Source organism: Schistocerca gregaria, chromosome 3, assembly GCF_023897955.1.
Source record: "Schistocerca gregaria isolate iqSchGreg1 chromosome 3, iqSchGreg1.2, whole genome shotgun sequence".
Classification (NCBI taxonomy): domain Eukaryota; kingdom Metazoa; phylum Arthropoda; class Insecta; order Orthoptera; family Acrididae; genus Schistocerca; species Schistocerca gregaria.
Window position 1 is genome coordinate 599,577,966 of NC_064922.1, and position 15,696 is coordinate 599,593,661.

General features: G+C 43.0%; 1 protein-coding gene across 2 annotated transcripts in view; it reads left to right on the forward strand.

Moving 5' to 3' along the window:
- Nucleotides 1-2,944: 2,944 nt before the first annotated feature.
- The window catches only part of LOC126353958 (protein yellow-like), a 70,443-nt gene continuing 57,691 nt past the window's right edge, over nucleotides 2,945-15,696 (forward strand). Inside the window, exon 1 of one of the 2 annotated variants that reach the window (XM_050003261.1) lies at nucleotides 2,945-3,220. The gene's annotated coding sequence lies outside the window, so the exon portion shown is untranslated. The remainder of the gene's footprint in view (nucleotides 3,221-15,696) is intronic. The other variant, XM_050003262.1, reaches the window with a different exon arrangement.

Below are 15,696 nucleotides of genomic sequence, written 5' to 3' on the forward strand. Positions count from 1 at the left end.
AGGCGGTCTTCCATCTGCATCGGCGAATGCGAGCTCGTTCCCCCTCAGTTACACCATGTCGGCGATTCCTGCGCTATCACTTTTTCCACGTTCTCGTGCACCATTATTACTGGGGCCTGTTGTAAGGGTGTGAACCACTGAGGACTAAGGCGGGACGAAGCCTCTCCGTCGTCTCTAGGTCCCCAGTTCAATACACGATACACACACAATACACAAATGTCTGGAACTGTACGTGTGCGCATCAATGACTTGCACTCTTGCGCCCGCTGGTCGTAGCGAGAATTCGGTCGTTGCACGCGCTGTAGGCACGGATTTCAGCCACGACGTGGGCCTGTTAACGGCGCTCGCAAGCATTTGCGAGGCATGATTTAATAGCATGTTGTTTTTCTAAAACGTGACAGTCATGGACTGCAGTCAGCAGAGAAGGTAATTTGGGCAACAGTTTATGACATGCACAGAATTAACGAGGTGTTGTAAACTAAAAATGCGGGGCAGTTCTCGACCATTGTTGCCGTCGACCAACCTCACCACAAGATTACGACTTTCGATTGTCATCGTAAATCCCACTAACTCTTTTGAAAACAGTAATTTCCCTATAAATAGTGCTTTATTATTGCCTGGAATTGGATCCTGATTGCTTGATCCCTGTTGACATGAACCGGTACCATAAATAAGTAACAGAATGTAATAGAATTTTATCAGATATTACACCTTTAAATAACTGATAATTGATTTGTAATTCATTAGTAAAAGGCCTTTAGCCTAATATCATTCTATTTCAAAGCAATTGTGTTATTTCCTTTAAGTTCTGGCACTAAATAGGTTAATAATTGACAGTAATTTGCGTTTGTGTCTTTATTGTTGTGCGTTCATTGTTTAATGTTTAGTATTTGAGTGTCCTTTGTTTGATGTTTTAAAGCAGTGTCAATAGTTTGCAAGCATTACGTTTCTTATCCGATAAATACATCTAAAAATTAAAGCGTGCTGAGACTTTATATTGAAGGCCATTTCTGTTACAATAATTTAAGTATGTTTTATCGTATAAACATTGGTCTGTGAAAATGACTGAGCTGAGCGATTCATACATGCTATTTCCAGTAACCACACGGAATATTTCCATCAGTAGGAGTGATACAAAACTACCTAATCGAAATGTACAATACTGAAGGTCGTCCAATTGGACGAATGAAATTATTATTTAAAAATTATCCAAGTGCATTTTAAGAAAGATCAGCACCAACGTTAATCCATTAATTCATTAACGCTTTGCCTGCCGGACACGTGAACCTTGACATTTCTTAGAGAGCCGGCCGTATAAGTGGCCAAGACTAGCCAACTAGAAGACCTATTGGTCCCCTCAATATACGTGATTTCCTATTTAAAAGCGGAAGAAATCATACTCCACTCACATGGTGGGCTCGGTAGTCTACTGAAATTTTAGTTGACTCGTCGATTGGCGAGATTCGCACTCAAAGTGTTAGTAATTCCATATCAAATGTATTGAAAGTGAGTGAGTGACTGAGTAAGTTTCCTGCGATGTCGCAGTTTGTCATTCTTAAAAGTGTTGTCGATATTTCCCCATTTTCATTTGGCAGTATTCGTGACCAATAGACTGCTCCCGAAATCTGTAGATACGCAGTTACGTAACCACAAGGTTCAGTGGTTTAATCGATCGGTGTATGGGGACGTTACAAGTTGACCAAGACATGATTACATAAGACAGCAGTTCGATGGTACAGAGAGCAGGACTTGAAGGTCTAAATCAGACCGAAACAGCAACTTACAAACTATGTACCAGAAATTCCTGGAATCGACAAAAACTACCGGGTTCGGTTTCTGTATAGTGAGCTATAACACGTTGATAACGCTTATCACTGACTCACATCGTACTGTAACAAACGTAGAGGGGCCACAGAGACGCAATAATACGAGGAACGTTCCACGCGTCTGACTCTATATCTACTCCTGGATACTACTTAGAATCCAATGCCTGATTTCGGAATCTATGTTACCATGATGCAATGTAGTTGGCGTCTTACATTGTCTGCAGTCGTTTTCAAAGTACACCTTTTCTGGCAAAGGAGATATGGTCTTACAATAGAATGCTTAAAAATAAATGGACTAAGAAGATAAAAAACGAAGATATTGGAAAATGGAAAAATTTGTAGCAGTGTACACCGAAGGAAAAAAGAGTGCGAAGGCCGAGTTTTGTACCCTGTAGATACTAACATATTCAAAAACGAAACCAAAGCTTGGGTGAGAAACTGATTAGGCAGGGCACCGGCCATAATATTTGGAGAACAAGTACCTTGGTGTTACCGTTTGGTGATTATAAAGCGACTAACGAATGGGCGGTAACAGATTTCAGCTAATCGTCTACAGTGCGAGTACAGTGCTTTAACAACGCAGCATCTGAGTCCTCCTATGGACGAGAACTGACACACGGCTAAGGTTCTTGTGAGTTCGAAGGGGGCAAGAACGTTTAAGATCTAACGTCCCACCGATATCGCGGTCATTAGAGATGGATCATATGCCCGAATTGTTTGAAGGATGCGGAAGGAAGTTGGCCGTGCCCTTTCAAAGGAGACATCAGGGCAATTGGTTGGCATGATTTAGGGATATCATGGAAAACCTACATCTGGATGGCTGGACGCGAATTTGAACCACTGTCCTCCTGAATGCGAGTCCAGTCTGCTACCCACCTACCCACTTTGCTGGGTACTGAGGTCAAAGTTCGAACTGGGAATTAGTCAATGGTCTGTCCCTCACGAAACCACAGACTCGCAACGTAACTCCTACAAATTCAGAGGAGCGTAACCACAAAGCAGTGTTTCCCAGTGTCTTCATCGTGGGCTCGACCTCAGTGGTATCAGGTCGACTCGTCTGGGACCCATGACCCCTGTGGTATCACAGCTGATGCGACGCTCCATTTGACATTAACGGCAGTTACGGCTATTCCCCGCTATCGTGCGCTCTGTTGGTATTTTCCTTTCTCTGATGATTACAGAAACTTGTTTTCCTTATCGCCGCTAGCGGGCGCGCCGTGCCTTCGCGTTAGTCAGTGTCACGAGTACGGCAGAGAGTATAAGTTCAGAGCCAAAGATGCTTCTAGCTTCCGTGTGCTGTTGAGGTGTCAGTGAAGATAGGTTCAGCTCTTGCAAGCACACGGGGGAGTACTGAATGCATGTGTGTTTGACGTATCTGTTCCATCAACTAATAGGTGAGTTATTCGTATATACGGAATACTATTTAATGTAGATATTCATGAAATATTCTGCATTCTCAGAAATATCGAACAAATGATTTTAACAAAAGTTAGTGTGTGAAGATACAAGTATCCCGTTATATTAATTAGACACAAAAGTTCTATCTGTCTCAAAATACAGATATAGTTAGATTCTTATTAATGGAACATTGTCAACTGACATATTACCTTGTATGGAGAAAATCTGCCGTTAATGATGCTATAAGAATTTTCTTTGTCACTTTAAGACTGTATTATGTTCTGATTCGATCGGGTCATCATCAGACCTTAGCATCAAGTAAAATTTCTCTGATCATGTCCAGTCGGTTTTTGCGTAAAGTTACATCGCAAGTGTTGTCAAGAATTGTACTGGCGGCAAACGCTTTTAAATTTCGTTAAATGCAGCACATTTGACATTCAAATGTATCGTTAGTGTTGCTGTATCTCAACAAAAGTAACAGCTGTGATTATTAACTACACAGCTGTACATTCACCCTTTCGCAGTGTATGATTTACTGGAAACTGTTTTGTCAGCTTAAGTCGCAAATCAAAGGTGTTAGGCAGGATCACCTGGTATGTGGCCAATGATCAGCGTCGCACGTGATGATAATTCCGATACACAAGTAACTTTTCATGTAGTGTGTTCACCTAAGCAAACGATTATTTTTTCTTCAGGACATTTGGCTTCATTATAATAATTTATTCTTCCCTTGATTGTTCTTCGGCAAAACATGGAAGGATAGAAACTGCTTCGAAAAATGTTTCTAACGTAGCGCTTATTGATGTGCGTGGTAACACGAGATTTTTGCCGGCCGCGGTGGCCGAGCGGTTCTAGGCGCTACAGTCTGGAACCACGCTACTTCTACGGGCGCTGGTTCGAATCCTGCCTCGGGCATGGATGTGTGTGATGTCCTTAGGTTAGTTAGGTTTAAGTAGTTCTAAGTTCTAATGGACTGATAACCTCAGAAGTTAAGTCCCATAGTGCTCAGAGGCATTTGAACCATTTGAGATTTGTCTCCGCGATTGTTTGTGCTTTTCTGTCCAGTATCAGTGCTGAAGGCAATAACAAAACATTGATTCCGTCACAATGTTAAAATATATCCCCGTATAAATGCTTCAGATGCTGGACTTTAATTTTTATTTTTTTAAATATATGTTTTGGTTCGTTGTATTTTTATTTTTAACATCAATTTAATAATGGTTCGCACAATTTTTAATGTCAGTATTGGGTAATAGATCTATGCCTAATACAACTGATGTCAAGGAATTCGCAGCCAGCGAGTGAATTTCTAAGGAAAACATAATTACTCTGCATCGAGGTATCGTAGACCACGGGTGCCTTGTACCAAAATACGCAGAAAATATCACTGAACAACCTACGAAATTTTTGTAAACTCCCTTCTGGATGTACTGTCTTCTAATATCTTACAACAAGCCGACGGTTTGGTTGTGCTACAGCAGCCTTCCTCACGACAAAGACTGACGCGGCAGCCGGCGGTACACTCAAAAGGGTTATAATGAGCCTGAAGCCGGCCGCGCAAACCAATGTACACCAAATTTCTACCAACAGAGGTTCGGGTTCACCATGTACATAAAGCCAAACCACTTTTTAATGTAACAGCTAGTGGTCAGTTCAGTTCCGCTTGGTGTATAGCTGATGAAGTGTAGCCGTTAGCAATTGAATCCTTCGATTATGCTTCCCAGGACCAGTTTCAAAATGTCCTTTAATCTGGGAAACATCGTGATGTAAGGGCAGAGTTTAAATGAAAGCTTTTGAAAATTTATAGATATATGTACTAATATATACATATAGCATGGGAAGAAACTGCCCATAGAACATCATCTACAACTAAAAATAAGAACACTAGAAACAGAAACTGAACTGCAAAATAGCATGTAAAATATTTCCTCGTAAAGAGTGGCCAAGAGGTACTATAGGCAGGTACTACGGTATTAAAAGTGCTCACTGTAACTTGTAGACTGTGACGTCGCGAGTGCAGGAGACAAGCCCCGACCTACACCTTGACTAGTGTGACGAGAGATGCGGTGAGGAGAGATGAAGCCTTCACGACCACTTGTATAAATTCTACTCTGGAATAACTGGGTTAATAACAGCAACAAAACCTTACTAGATTCCAGTGTGATCGAGTTTGCGTTCAGTTTTCTCATACCTTGAGAAGAAATTAGAGGAAACGATTCGTAATCTGTGTACTGAAATTAAAGTTGTAATAAACATTTCTTCTGCACGTCGCATGTTGATTGTCAACAACAGCTATTGGTAAAGTTGTCTCTTTGTAGATTCCTGGCTCCAAAAAGGATATCTGGATTCCATGTAATTCCATACCTGTTACTAAATTAAATTTCACAGGTTATTTGATTTCATTCATACTCTTTAACAACGTCACAGTAATTCATTAACACATAGATACGATATGAAATCCAAAACCTCATGCCGCCAATAGGCTATTTACCAAATAGCTTACAATGAAGTTATTCCAGTAGTCTCGGCATCAACATTCTAACAGAAACAAAAGAATATCACTTACCTTACATATTTTGTGATATCTTTATAAATGCTTCAGTAATCTATAATGACAGTTACAAGTGTTTTGTAATAAAGGAAATCTCCGAAAGAACGAAAGACATGTGGAACCGTAATCGAAATGTTGTTGTATTACCACTATTAGCGTACAGGTAAAATATCACAAATGTGTTTCATTTTGATGTACATGAGTATTTAATATAAATAACAAGACACTGATCGAATAAATTGTAAGTTCTATATTGATGTATCGTATGGTTTACTAAACTTGTGTATCATGTTGTTACTAAAAAAAAGAAAGAAAGAAAAGGAGCGTGGGTCATTGTCCAGTTTCCTTGAAAGCCCCGACTTCCTCTAGCAGTGCCCTGTGGAAGCGGCACTTAGGGCTAAAATATGCTTGAACATGCAATATAATCGAAATTGCAACTGGATGTACGTTGCTTTGAAATTTTCAGAAATATTTGTAGCTCATCTTCATGAAAGAAACGTAGAATTCAATAATGACCAGCAGAATACAAAATATTTTCGTATCCAATTTGACAAAGACTGGGCACAAAACACTGCCAACCCTAAAATCTTCTGATTTCTCTCGATCTGGAAAAATGAATCTCAGATCTCAAGATAAATGGAGCAAATAATACAGTAAACCAAATTTGAACTTTGTAAGTAATTTAAATAATTTTTTTGAGAATGAAGTCGTCTATATAGCTTAATATATTTTCATTTCTTACTACGATTTAGCTACTGCCATGACCTAAGCAGTCGTATTCACAGTGAATAAAAGAAATGTATTTCTTGGAAATCTTCTGGGGAAATATATTACGACTACAGAGCAGCCATGAGTAAGTGTATGATGTGTCCTACGGTTCTTCAGCTCTCCTGGAACATTTGCGAGACAGACGCCTTGCGAAAACAGTTTTATTGAAAACATTACGGACATAAATGATGAGAATTTATGTCACGTATTGGTCAGACAATCCAATTCCACGCAAAGTTGTAAGTGTAAAATGATCAACTGACAACAGTCAGTTTTATCCTTACTCGCAGAGTACATGTGTGGACGCTGATAGGAAATACACAGAGTCAGGAGCTGTTAGGAAGCCTTCAGGGGCGTACGTTACCCCTCTGCTACTACTTATTGAAAAGCAGATGTCAAACAAAATTTGTTTCAAAGGCCAATAGATGTATTTCACCTTATTATCTGCTAAACATAAATTATTCTCATCTAGCCATACACCGATTACTATTACAGACAGCGCCAAAGTTTATGCTTCATTGCTATTTATAATTTTTTCAGGCGCTACTTGAAACGATGTATGAGGTCTTGTCTGGAGGCACATTATTTACGTAATTTAGATATCAGTTTACGAAACTCGGCATAACCGTGAAACGACGAGTGCATTTTCCTACAAACTGTATACAATGGGCCGCTATTGCGCTCCTCACGTTTTGTGGTCGTGACTCAACTTCCAGGCAAATAATGCGAAAGAACAGAACAATGCCACAACTTCGAGTGCACACGTTCTGCTATCGCCGAACGCATGATTCCTGGCAGCGAATATTCATTTCTACGGTAGATAAAATATTCTAAAAAAATAAGCCGATAGAGCTGCATTCCTAGTGGAAGGGTGAGGTTAGTGCCCTATCTGCTACGACAGACCGCAATAATTTGTCGCTTTAAGGAACAGTATTGGGTAAAATAGTAGCAAAAGGCAAAAATGAAATTATTAGCACACTCAATGAAGACAAAATAAAGGTCGAATAGAAGAAAAAATCGTGTAGTCTCCAACTTTTGTGCAATGCAGCCAATGACTCATAAGGTGCACGTGGAAGTAACGGCGTAACACTGTGTGTTGCTTCTTGTGACGTAGTGGGATAGAGAGATTGGAGAATCGCCTGCTCTGGCGTGCAGATCTACGAAAGTGTACTACAGTCCGGTGAAATGACTTCATTTGCGCGTGTACCCTCCACCCCGACTCTGCTCTGCAACCTCTCACTCCCCCCCAGAACACGCTTCACCCCTTAATACGGTTCTACTGCACTTATATGTGGCACACATTTTTAATATTTGTTCCTAATGCACTTCATTTAACAACAAACGCTAATTTATTACCTTGAAAACACTATTTTCAATAATTTGCGAATTTTCCACCCCCTGCAACGCGGAAACCATGAAGCCTAGAAAAAGAATGAATAGGACACCTCTCCCTCACCCCCCACGCAAACATCGCACTGGATATGATTTGTAGTACAGAATATTGCTCACGGTACTTCCTCCTACCACAGGAAATTTTTCCCCATATTTTCCTCCGTTTTTAAATGTATCTTGCTTGTAATACGTTAAAAAACTATATTCTTAACGTTGACGTATCGAGGCGATAAACGTATTATATCTTTAAGGACACTTCAGCGTTTTTAACATTAAAAGTTGCACAAAAACAATGCAGAGTAATTTATCAGTTGCTGAAGAAAATAATATATCGCATTAAGATTATGAACATTAAGAACTCATTTTATTCCACGAAGCAACATTAACAAACTTCAATATCAGCTCTAACTACCAACTACGTTTTTGTCAAGTCTGCTATACCTATTGTTATTATTATTGTTGTTGTTAGAGAGGAGTGAAGACTGGCACACACAAAAATGATTCTTCAACCAAGAAAAAGAACATCAAGGTTCTCATACTTGTCCAATGACAAACAATGAACCTTACATTTTCATGTTCTTTTAGTGGAACAACATAGTGATGTGAATTTTAAAGGCTTGCTAGCTTCCAGCTTGGCTAGGGAAAGAACGCAGTGAAGGGATGGAACGGTGTACCCTCTAAGAATAGCTGGGGCTGAGCAGTGAGGACAGAAACCGTGCGCCCACAGATAAAGGAATAGGAAATCCCAGAAAAGGTTGGTACTGGAGCAAGTGGTAGGTCCAAGGTCAAACTATCAGAAGCCTTGCAGCTATGAAATCCTACTCGCAAATAACACAGAGAAAAAACCCCACTAGAACTGAATTCAGTGCACCAACGAAATAAATGGGGATATTAAATTACGCTTCTTTACGTCGTAACTGCAATGCACCAGTGCACGAAACAGCGTCATCTCTTGTGATTTTTTATATTGATTTTTGTAATCAACGACTGAAAGAGCATTCCAAATTATACATCTGGCAGAACAGTGCTGCCACACTCGTAAAGACTGTATCAAACTGGAGCTGATCTGTACAGTAAATAAATATGTGATCAAAAGTATCTGGACACCTCTAAAAACATAAATTTTTCATATTACGTGCATTGTGCTGCCCCTGCTGGCAGGTACTCCTTATCAGCGACCTCAGTAGTCATTAGACATCGTGAGAGAGCAGAATGGGGCCCTCAGCGGAACTCGCGGACTTCGAACGTGGTCTGGTGATTTGGTGTCACTTGTGTCATACGTGTGTACTCGAAATTTCACACTCCTAAACATCCCTAGGTCTACTGTTTCCCATATAATAGTGAAGGGGAAACGTGAAGGGACACGTACAGCACAAAAGCGTACAGGCCGACCTCGTCTGCTGACTTGACAGAGACCGCCGACAGTTGGTCGTAATGTTGGTGATTGCATCTTTCAACACGTTCTAGCACCTGTTCATTTTGCATGGCCTGTGGAGGAGTGGCTGCACGACAATAACATAGCTGTGATGGACTGGCTTGCACAGTGTCCTATCTCCTGAACCTTATAGAACACCTTTGGAATGTTTTGGAATGCCGACTATGTGCCAGGCTTCTCCGACCGACATCGATACCTCTCCTCAGATCAGCACTCCGTGAAGATTGGATTGCCATTTCCCAAGAAACCTTCCAGCACTTGATTGAACGTATGCTTGCGAGAGTGGGAGCTGTCATCAAGGCTAAATGTGGGCCAACACCATATTGAATTACAGCATTACCGATGAAGGGCGCCACGAAATTGTAAGTCATTTTCAGCCAGGTGTCCGGATACTTTTGATCACGTAGTGTAAATACTAACCTAGCTTTTTTCTGGAACATCAGGCAGAAAATTTATTCTCCTTCATAGTCATGGTTCGACCAAAATATTTCACAATTTACCTGTTCTAGATAGCAGCAGTCATCGCAACCAAAGCCTTCAACTAGATGGAAAGACAAAACACGTTTACAGTGCGCAACCTTCTTGCATCACTGGACATAAAATTAATCACCCCCAGAGTAATCATGACAAGCAGCATGTCATACCGTGTAAGTCCGCTGGTGGATTCGATAACGGCCTGGATTCGGTTACGAAGTGAGTCCACAAGGTTGTGCAGGTACGCCGCATCTACTTAAGCCACTCATTGTAGATCTGAGCACGGAATTCCATGAAACTACGGGGATGCAGATTTCGGCGCTTTACCCGCTGTTCCAACACATTCCACTAATTTTGAATGGAGTTCAAGTCGTGATTTTTCAGGCCAGTTAAGATGTAGTAGAGAGGGGGAGTGTTCAGTAAACCATGTTCTTCCAGCCCACTGAACTTTGTTGTTGTCGTCTTTATGTGTCCCTACGAGGAATGGCTTCTTGCAACGCGTACCGACTCAATAACTATGTTCGTCGCATGTAGCTGCCGTTGTCGTGTTCTCTCACTAACATGTTGTGATGGACCTTTATTCACTGCCTGCAACAATTACTGTCTGGCTTGGAATCGATTTTGATTCATAAGTCGTGAAACATGTCTTCTTCTCTTTCGGATCACAGCTGTGACGTGTTTAGTTGCTACGTGTGTTACTCAACTGCTTGTAGCCACGTTAACCAGTCCACTACAACACACCAACAAATCTAATAACTTCACACATAACTTCACACTTGTGTCATGATCGTGCGAGAACGACGCGAACATCCGGCTGGATTCCCGAATATCCAAGATGTCAACAGATCGCCGGGAAAGCATGAAGAATTACATCAGAAGACTCTACGGGGAGGAGATGTACCGTAACATCAAGAAGCTGGACAAGCTTCGACAAAGGAAAGGGAGGATGCTGTGTTCTCTCAGTTTCCTGCTGAGATGCCGAGAGGGTGAAGTAGTTCCAGTTTTCGCCAGGATCAAGCATCACATTAACTCGAGAGCGGCAAACAGGATCAAACATCGAGCTAGTCTCGCTCTGGTTAGAGAGAGAGTGCGCGACCTGCGCCACCGATTGGATTTGACATCCAGGGAACTGCTGTATCTTCACCTAACTATAGCAGCTTCCTTAACCACTCAAGACTGGGACCAGGTTGATGGTGCCTCCTGGTCTCTAGCAGAATGCACCAGCAAGAAGTCAATGGCACGCCAGCTAGCCAAGTTTGAGCGCCTCAACAACAAGGTGCAACAGACTGTGGACACACGCACAGTGGTCAATCTAACTGACAAGAAGCTCGATGAGACCACCTTAAAAGTACTTAGCAAGGGCCTCAATTTCGCAGTGACCCCTAGAAACGTTCCTGTCACAGCCTTTGTCAGTGCAGTTGAGCAAGTGGCCATCACGCTTCCTTCTAGTGTGGCCGAAGAGATCCGAAGAGAAACCTGCAGGGCGCTCACCAAGACCAAGCCACCCAAATCCAACATCTCAGGTGATGAAAGGGTGGCACTGAGGCGACTCCGGGAGGATGACAGCATTGTGGTGTTGCCTGCAGACAAGGGGAACTCCACAGTCATCCTACAAAAAACAGAATATGACAGAAAGGTGCAACAACTTCTGGAGGATCCTGCATACAGGTCAATAGCCGGCGACCCTACAGAGAAAGTGGACAAAAAGACCAGGGCTCTGTTGAAGGAGACAGGCCTGCCTGAACAAGTCATCAAGAAGCTGCGTCCCAAAGCGCCAACACCCCCTAGACTTTATGGACTCCCCAAGATTCACAAGGATGGGGTTCCACTGCGACCTATTGTCAGCAATATTGGTGCAGCAACTTACCCTACTGCGAAATACCTGAAGAAGATGTTGACACCACATGTGGGTAAATGTGCACATCACATCCGGAACTCAGAGGATTTCCTACATCGACTGGGCCAGCAACACATCACAGACACAGACATCATGGTTAGTTTCGATGTGGTGTCTCTCTTTACACGTGTACCACTGAAGGAGTCACTTGAGCTTATTGGAGAGAAGTTCGATGGGGCTCTCCTTGACCTGTTCAGGCATGTACTGACATCGACGTACTTCCTATATGGGGGTCAATTTTATGAACAAACAGAAGGGGTGGCGATGGGTAGCCCTCTATCACCAGTGGTGGCCAACCTATTTATGGAAAGGTTTGAAGAGGAAGCACTCTCTTCAGCCAGATATCAACCCAAGTGCTTTTTTAGGTATGTGGATGATACCTTTGTCATCTGGCCCCATGGTAGAAGGAAGTTAGATGAGTTCCTGCTACATCTGAACTCTTGCCATCCGAACATTAAGTTCACAATGGAAATGGAGAAGGATGGAATACTTCCATTCTTGGATGTTCTGGTGAAGAGAAAGGGAGATGGCACATTTGGACACAGTGTGTACCGCAAACCTACGCACACTGACTTATACCTTCAAGCCAGCAGTTGCCACCATCCGGCACAGAAGAATGGAGTGCTCAAAACACTGGTCCACAGAGCACAAACTCTGTCAGATCCTGATAGTCTGGCCACAGAAATAGAACACTTACAATCAGTGTTCAGCAGGAATGGGTACTCCTCTAGAGATATCCAGAAGGCACTTCAACCTGCCAACCGGCCAAAGGATCCAGAAGAAGAACCAGAAGAGGCAAAGAAGATGGCATACTTGCCATATGCCGGACCTATCTCTACCAAGATCAGCAGGATTCTCCAGAAATATGACATCAGGAGCATATTTTGCCCACCCACAAAAATTGGGGCTATGCTGGGGACTGTAAAAGATGACCTGGGGCTACGCAAGCCAGGTATTTACAACATACCATGCCAGTGTGGGATGTCATACATTGGCCAGACCACCAGAACTGTGGACATCAGGTGTAAAGAACACCAGAGACATACCAGACTCAGACAGGCAACTAAATCAGCCATAGCAGAGCATTGTCTGGAACTTGGTCATTCAATGGATTACAATGACACCAAGATTGTGACACAGACCTCAAGATATTGGGACAGTGTCATTAAAGAAGCAATTGAGATTAAGGTCACAGACAATCTAATCAACCGTGACTCGGGATACCAAATCAGCACTGCCTGGAATCCTGCGCTTGAGCTTGTGAAAACTCAACGCAGGACACTCCAGGATTCAGAAGGAAATATAAGTGGAGACCGAGGGAACAGCTGTGAGACAAGGTGTTGGACATTAGAGACCAGATCTGACACACCCCAGGTCATGAACTCGACTTCAGAAGACGGCCAGGCCGGGCGCGGACGGCGGAGGGAACACCGGCCACCAGAGAGGGACAATGTAGCCGCGTCTGGCGGGCGCGGACCTCAGATGGAACACACGACGCGGCGCGGACCGATTAGGGAGCGCCCAGCACGCAACAGAAGTGGAAACCGTAGTAACAGTCATGAGATAGAGTACCTAACATCTCAGATCGGGCCTGACACACCTCAAATGACAACCACAACCGTTGAGGACGGCCAAAACCGGCGCCGACGGCAGTCGGAACATCCGCGACTGGAGGGGTCCGTTGAAGCCGAGTCTGGCGGGCGCGGACCACAGATGGAACACTCGACTGGGCGCGGACCGATTAGGGAACGCCCAGCTCCTCCCAGGCATAAATACTGGACTCGATCGACCCAAGGACTAGTCTCAGGTAGCACCTGAAGAAGACAGCGAGGTACGCTGTTGAAATATCGTGCGAGAACGACGCGAACATCCGGCTGGATTCCCGAATATCCAAGATGTCAACTTCACACACCTTATAGCCATGGACACGGCCAAACACGATTGACCCATTTTTGCACCTCTGTCAAATCCTTACCTTCTACGAATGTTAACGTGCAATGTTCGCTTGAAACATAAATGCCTCACTGATCGCCACTAAGCATCCTTGGAGTCAGAGCAAGCGCAGTTGAGCACATGATTCGATCGCTGCGCGATCTGTCAACGCTTAACTCTTCATCTGGGTTGGGTTGGGTTGATTTGGGAAAGAGACCAAACAGCGAGGTCATCGATCTCATCAGATATGGGAAGGATGGGGGAGGAAGTCGGCCGTGCCCTTTCAAAGAACCATCCTGGCATTTGCCTGTAGTGATTTAGGGAAATCACGGAAAACCTAAATCGGGATGGCCGGACGCGGGATTGAACCGTCGTCCTTCCGAATGCGAGTCCAGTGTGCTAACCACTGGGCAATATGTTAACTATTTTTTTTGTCCGGTGAGCTCATGTTGACCGTCCACAACAGTCGTAAATTGGTTAATGAAACTCGATCTCATTCACACATAAACCGCGTAACAGTAAGTGCTTTCTACACGTGAGGCACGTCATGCAAAAACTGACACTCACGTAAGTTCAGATTATTTTTCTTGACTCCGTGATTTCGCATGCCGCCACGTTAAAGTCAGCTTTGAGATCCTACCCAAATGTCAGTGTACCATAAATTTGCAATCATACAACGAGTAATTTTGAGCCTTCGGCGAATGTCATAACATCCATTAAGAAAAAAGGAAGGAGATTAAGTTCAAAGCCATCGCTCTAATATTAGCAGTAACCGATTTCGGAACATAAAGAAACACTGAAATCTGGATAGCTGGATGCCCCGCGGGATTAGCCGAACGGTCTGAGGCGCTGCAGTCATGCACTGTGCGGCTGGTCCTGGCGGAGGTTCGAGTCCTCCCTCGGGCATGGATGAATGTGTGTTTATCCTTAGGATAATTTAGGTTAAGTAGTGAGTAAACTGAGGGACTGATGACCTTAGCAATTAAGTCCCATAAGATTTCACACACATTTGATAGCTGGATGTGGTTTTGAACGCTGTTCCTTCTAGATAGTAATCTCGTGCCCAATGCCACACATTTCGCTGGGTTTCACTTACGTTTACTGAATCCATCACGCAGTTTACTGGTGAAAATAAAGCAACACATCTGTTTGTCTTTCCAAAGATCTGACAACATTAAGCAGTGGGCAGCATTTCCTGGTTGCGCTATACAGAGTGTTAAGCATTGCACTTCATAAAAAAACATTTCGTTGCTTTTGCTATCAATTTATGCTTTGAATAAGATGCGCAAAGTTATGAAACAAATTTCGTTAACTTATGTAAATAACGTTTGTCAATAATGAGAAATCATCAGGCCGACCACACCAGCATTAAATTAGTCGGCAGGATGTTATACGGTCCGAGTTCGACAACGTGAGGAATTCCAACATCTCCCAAAGTACGCCATCAGTATGCTGACAACGAACGATATTCAAACTCTGCTGTTCTTGATTGATCGCTTCCGACGATTTTCGCGACAAGTAGCTCGATTTAAGTTATATGATTTAGCAAATTAATAAAATGGAAGTCCAAATTCGTAACTGCGTTTTCTGTTGTGCAACCCAAGACGGCTGACTGAAGACTGTAACGGCTGCAATCACTGGCGAAACGTGAGGTGACGGCATCTGTCTCGGCCACCAATAACCCTGAATAATATGTTGAGTAACTACGAGTGCTGACTAACAGACGTCAGACTGCAATTTATTTGCCCGATAATTACAAATATTTGCCATCCTTCCCACAGGTGACACGTCTAAACCGTTTGATTTGGCAGTACAGTTCCTTGGCGACGTAAGTTTTTGGAGAGACCAGTAACATATCATTCGCGAGCAGCAATTTCTGTGGTTGTCAATGATTAGGTGTCAGGGCCGTTAATGGCACACTCGTCCCATTAAATAAGGGACTGTTGACTAGCTCAAAGGAAATGTTTAAAAAGAAGAGACACACATTCCTGAACAGGTAATCCTGGTCAAAACTACGAGAATA